This window comes from Oryctolagus cuniculus, chromosome 3 (genome assembly GCF_964237555.1).
Source record: "Oryctolagus cuniculus chromosome 3, mOryCun1.1, whole genome shotgun sequence".
NCBI lineage: Eukaryota > Metazoa > Chordata > Mammalia > Lagomorpha > Leporidae > Oryctolagus > Oryctolagus cuniculus.
This window is the reverse complement of record NC_091434.1, coordinates 114,831,621-114,838,395: the sequence shown is the minus strand read 5'-3', so window position 1 is coordinate 114,838,395 and position 6,775 is coordinate 114,831,621.

Below are 6,775 nucleotides of genomic sequence, written 5' to 3'. Positions count from 1 at the left end.
AAACAACTTATCAGTTTCTTACAATGTTATAGATAATGCCACTAAAGGATCATACCATTTCATTTCCAGGTATTCAGACAGAAGTAAATAAAGAAAATAAGCATTAAACATAGTCACACACACACACACAAACACACAAACTTGTGTACAAATGTTTTTGTCAGTTTTATTTTCAATATCCCTAATTTGGCTAAGTTAATGATTAGCAGATAGAGTGAGGGAAGATTTGGGGATGCTGATAATCTATCTTGGATTCAGTGATGCAGGCTTCATCAATTTGGTTACTTGTAAAATTTCATTGAGTGTGTATATATGATATGTGCATATTTAAGTATTTGTCATACTTAAAATATTTAACTTTAGATATACATATAAGAAATTCAATTATATACTTTCTATTAATATAAATTAATAGTATTTTGAAATATTATAAAATACTATCAGGTTTCAGTTATCCATATGAGCATTTTTTCAATGTTTTAGTCATTCTGAAAAAAATAATAATGCCAGATGGATTTTTTTCTCATTATCAAGTCCACTCTTTTGTGCCTCTACATCATTTTTATTTTTGCATTTTAATTTCACAATTAACAAAAACAGAATAATTTGGAAGGCATAGCTAATGCTTTTGGAAAGCATTTGAAGAATACATGCCAAACAAACATAAATGAACTTCAGATTATTTACTCTTGTACTTTTTCTGCATTATTCTCTTATGTTTAGCAAATGAAATCCAAAGTTGAGTATCTTGAGCTCATATCTTTTTTATTTTTAATTTTTGTGTTCTTATTTCAGGAGGCAGAGAGAGAAAGAGAGAGAGAGTTTCTTTCCATTGGTTTACTCTTCAAATACCTAAAATGTTAAAGACTGGGTCAGTCCAGAGCCAGTAATCAGTAACTCAATACAGGTCTGCAATTGAACAGAAGGTACTCAATTACTTGAGATATTATTACTGTCTCCCAATACCTGTATTAACTGAAAACTGGAGTCGGGAGGTAGAGCCAGAGATCAAACCTAGGTACTCTAGTGTGGGATATGTGTATGTTAAACATTAGAATAAACTTCCCTGATTATTTCTAGAAGGAGGATTGATTCCATATAAACTAATCAAATGAGTCAAGATTTGATAATACAAATTCTTCTTAAGGATGAAACATATGCTCTGGGACAATGATACTTGAGAGCAGTATATACAAAGAAGGTAAGAAGGTTGCTACTACAAAAGAAGTCTGAAATATGGCTACAAAAAGGAATCACACACTATATTAATGTACACGTCTAGAAAATGTGTATGCTTGCCTGAAGTTGTTAATATTTAACTTTACCATCTCAGATACAAAGTTGATTTGATGATGTTCACACCCAGTATAGGAGAATAATAATAAAATATTCAGATCTCATATCACAGTCCTATTAAATTAAGGAGCCTGTAACCATCCACTTTCATAAATATACACTACAGTCCCATATAGTGTTTCCAGGGTAAGATCTCATTGGACAGAGGACCTAGTGTACTGCAATTATATATGGCCCCTGGCTTATGCTTGGCCATGCCCCAGCCATTGCAGCCATTTGGGAAGTAAACCAGCAGACAGATGATTGATCTCTGTCTCTTTTCCCCCTGTCTCTGTAACTCTGCTTTTCAGATAAATAAATAAATCTTTTTTTAGAAAAAAGATTAAGGAAACATGAATAAAATATGCACTATTTATGTTGGTACATAAACTAGATCTACATGTTAAACTGCTTCTGAATAGTGCAGATGGTAAATTATTCCTCCCCCATCCAAAGTTTCCATCTCACTCTCAGTAGAGAAAGACCCAGGACATTTGGAGGCCATGTTAAGAATTTAGCTGACAGGTTCTCCAAGAAAGTCATGTGAGAAGGGCATGATGAAAAGGTTAGACTTCAGAGGCAGCTCTCTCTGAATTTGCCTGCATTCTCTACTTTCTATGAGTAGTTCTTAACTCCTCTGACTCCATTTTCCATTTATGGAGTCATGGAAATCAATGGTTGATGTTTGTAGGGCACTGACAATTAAGTCAAAGTACAATTATTGATTAAAAATGGATTAAAGCCACTCAGAGTGACTTCCCACCAGAAGACATTATGAAAAGACAGAAAAAAGAGCAACTATCCAGTAGAGAAACCTGACAAATACTCTCATCCAGATGTTCAAGGTTACCATCAACAGTGATGAATATTATTAAAAGTATAAGTATACCATCTTGATATGATATGATCCAAACAGCATTTTAGATCATGAGATTTTTCTCCCTTACAAATCTGTTACCACTGTTTAATCATGAGAAAAATATTGAATTCCACTAGAAAGACATCTTATAAAATGCCTGACCAGTAGTCCTCAAAGCTGTCAAGGTCATCAAAAACAATGAAAGCCCAAAATGTCCATGGCCACAAGGATTCTAAGGAGAAATGAGGATTGAATACAATATCACACCTTGATTGAGATCCTAGGACAGAGAAAGAACATTGGATAAAAAAACAAAGAAAATTTGAATAAAGTATGGACTTTGGCTGATAGTAATATATCAGTATGGGTTCATTCACCTTAAAAAATACACCATACTAATCTGTTAATAATGGAAGACACTGTGCGTGTGTGTGTGTGTCTGTGTGTGTGCTTGAGGGAAGGGACTGTAGGGAACCTTACTATCTTCTCAGCATTTCTGTAGATCTAAAACTATTAAAAAATAAATCCATCAAAATTTTTTAAAAATTATATATGGATCTTTTGTTAGCATCTGTGCTGAAAAGCTGAGACTTCTCATCTCTGGGCTATGAGCAGTGTATGCCTCTGGTCTTTCAGAGTAGAAAGTTCAATTTATAGATTAGCCAAGGTGATGCCTCTCTGAAAGATAAGCACCTTAATTTGAATGTTTGTCATAAACATGTGTATCTATATTCATACACATACAATAGAAGTTTATTAGAAGAAAAACTCAAGAAAACTAGTATGTAATGGAAATATGCTGTATGGCAATCTTTAAACTTTGCAACAGTTAAACACACACACACACATGCATTTCTGATTTTGCTAATAGAAGAACTAAGAGTAAGGGAAAATACATTGTCTACTGACAATTATATAATTTGCACGAGGCAGAGACTGGATTTCAACCTAGGTCTGCTTCACTTTAAAAACCTTTTCATTATTCTGGGGCACTCTCCAGGTTCTGCATAAAATAATGGACAGAAGTGATTTACAGATTCAAAGACCCATTCAGGGCCAAGGAGACCTCAATTATGTGGAATAGTTCTTTAATTAACCTGTTATGTACATTGAGCAAAATGACTTCTACAGCTAGTCATTTTAAAATCCAGGCCAGTCATTCTTGCTGTGGGAGGCTTCTAAAGCATTCTGTAAATATATATTAGGATAATGTCTATAGAGTACTCCATAATTTGAGCAGAATCCTATAGACATTTTCAGAAGCAGCTAGGGATGCTAAATATTTATTTTCTGTATTTCACTCTCTGGAAATTATTCTCCACGTAAGTATTCTAAGAAATGCTGACGTAGAATGAATTTGACATTTTCAAGGACTATGGAGGCACTTTACTGGACAGCTCGGTGTAACTTTAGAGTGGGTTTTTAAAGCCTTAGATATTTTATGACAAAGCCTCTGACTTTGTTTTATGGAGTTTTCCTTTTAAAAGGACCGCATTTGTTATAACCCGATCTCTGGCAGGGACAAATGATCTTACATTCTGTCTTACACACTGTCACTATTAATAAATGACAGGGGAAAACAACAATAATAATTTTCAGAGAGATGAAAAGGGTGTGTTCAAGGGAAATGCCAATAGAGATTTTAGCATAATCATCATAATTAAAGGGAAAGCATGGACACTGTAGCATATGAAATTAACTAAATTTCCATTTTAATGTGTGTACACTAACCTATTTGTGGCCAGTGATATAATCTGATTTGCACATTTTACCTTGAAATGTATGTGCCTGGTTTGTTGTTGCCTTTCATCTGTCACACTTGAACAGAAACTAAACAGTTTTTACTTTGTAAATGAAGTAGCATTAACAGTTGCCTTCCTGTGTCAACTCTGCAAGAATTTGGCTTTCTACATTCCTTCTTTCTCATGGTTTTCCTGTTGGGCATACTGATATTAAATTCCAAGCTTTTCTGTATCTGTACATTTCTACCCATCACTCATTCCTTTCATTCACTTAACACCTTGGGGATAAAACTTTTTTATTGCCTGTGATTATTTTCTGATGTCTGATATATTTAGTTGGAGGCCAAGCTTTTACATACAGAAATCATTCTGAAAAGGTTTTAAGGAATTTCATTGACACTGCACTGACAAGAAGATAATGCAATTGAAACATACAACTATTCTTTGATCATTGGGAAATGTTCAGGGTATCCGTGCATCCACAAGAATTTTTATCTTCTTTCTAATTGAACAATCCCAGAAAAAGAAGGGAATTGGATTGGATAAGTCAGTTAGAAATCTTTAAACTTGAAGCCATGTCTTTCAACTCCATGATGCACATAAACAAAATTGTATAGCTGGGCCAAAATAAATTCCTGTGACTATTCCCTTGTTTTGGTTAGAGGTTAGAAAATGCTGTTGTCAGAATAATCCTCTCACAGTAATTTTGTAAATTAAGTAGCACAAAGGTTCAGTCTACCCTTTGAGTAGAAAATAAAATTTTTTTAATTGTAAGTCTACAAGATCACGAAGAAGGAATAATATGTTACTGAACCGCAGGGAGTGTTGTTTACCTTTCTGTTTTCTCATTTTGATCCCATTGTTTGTAACACTTCATGCCGCACTCAGGAGAAGCACCATATGATAAGGTTGGTCTGTGGATTATTTTCTGGAGATTGTGCTCTTTCCAGTGAAGTATAGTGAAAGTATTTGGTTGGAGACAGTCAAGTGTGCTACAACATTCCAGAGGGGCATTCCCCTGCCTGTCATAATATGCAAAGTTATAAACAGATGTGAGCTTATTTTCTTTCATTTCAAACCAAAAAAGTGGGGCAAGTGTTTATTCTAGTGGTTAACACACCCACATTCCACACAGGAGTACCTGGCTTCAGTTCAGCATCCTGCCAATGTAGACTATGAGAGGCAGCTGTGTTAATTAATCGGCTTCCCACTACTCTCACTGGAGACCTGAATTGAGTTCCTGCCTCTCATCATTGACCCAGTCCAAACCTGGCTATTGAAAACATTTAAGAAGTGAACCAGTTGTTGAGAGCCCTCTCTCTATTTGAGCATTCCACACTCATCCCCTGCCCCGCCTCTCAAATAAGAACCTCTTTTTGTTTTTGAAACATGCATGTCTTAGGATTGTGTGGGCCATGCAGCACATTCTCTCTCTAGTAGGCAGGACTATTATGGCTAAATTTTACCTTAATAATAAAGTGATAAAGTACCCTATGTATGTGTCTCAAAACAGTGATGGTATTTTGCTTTGAAGTACAATACTCTAACAGTACAATCTCTGCATAATAAGGAAAGATCTTTCAATAATCCTAGGTTTTTAAAATTTTAATGGCTCTGGGAGGGCAGTGGAGGATGGCCCAAGTGCTTGGGCCCCTGCACCCACATGGGAGACCAGGAGGAAGCACCTGGCTTCTGGCTTCGGATCAGCGCAGCGCCAGCTGTGGCAGCCATTTGGGGAGTGAACTGACGGAAGGAAGACCTTTCTCTCTGTCTCTCTCTGTCTCTCTCTCTCTCTCACTGTCTATAACTCTACCTATCAAATAAATAAAAAAAAAATTTTAATGGCTAACCACCCTTCTCCAAATTTGGTTGAGACTGAGATGAAGTTATGATTATTTACTACTTTTAAATCCAACAATTACTCAAATTTTCCCACAATTTATTATCTTTTGGTGTCGAGTCTACATGATAGCTTTAGGTACAAAAAAAGTGATATAAGTCAAATTAAGTAAAATTGTGTTCATTAGCTAGACACTGGTGTAAACATGGAGGAAGAATCCTGGCAGGTTTTCTGGAGTCCCATGTAGGGCTCCTTTACCCAGGGTCCCATTCAATCCTCAGAGGCTCAGATCAAACCAGACCACAAGAATGGCAAGGTTTCACCTCCTTGTTCTAGCCTCTCTCTGGGACTGTGCCAAATCATTGCAAAGGAATTGAAACCAAAGATAGAGATGAAATCTGTGTCCTGAAGGCCTACTTTAAGTTGAACAAAAGTTACAGATGGGCCAGATACAGACTGTCATCCCAGATAATGAGAGTCCAAGGAAAGACAGTTCAACCAGGATGCACATCCAGACTATTACACATCAGAAAGGAGCATGAATGATTATCCAGTGGTATAGACCTTGTAAACTGGTCCAGTCAGTGTCTTAGCATTTGAAAACCGAGATACTTTTCTTGGAAAAATCAGAAGCATTAATGTGAGAGGGATCACATCTTCCACCCCAGGGCTCTGTCTCTGGAACCACATTTGGGCTGATCTTTTCAAAGATTTGCCTTCAAGTTTCTCCTTGTGTCTTCATTTCCATTGCTTCTCAATCATACTTGGAATGCCACATCTTTTATTTGATGGTGTAATTAAATATTATGTAAATTTATAATGGAATCATATCTAACCCAAGGACTAGATTCTATAATCAACAGTTTAGCAAAAGTTGCAGCCAGAATTACTCTTGAAAGTCACTGGAATTATGCTGCAAGTATTAGGGGCATGGGCCCTATTGGCTTAACACCCAAAATTAATTTCTTTTATGTATCTTTAAATTGTTTTGTGATTTCC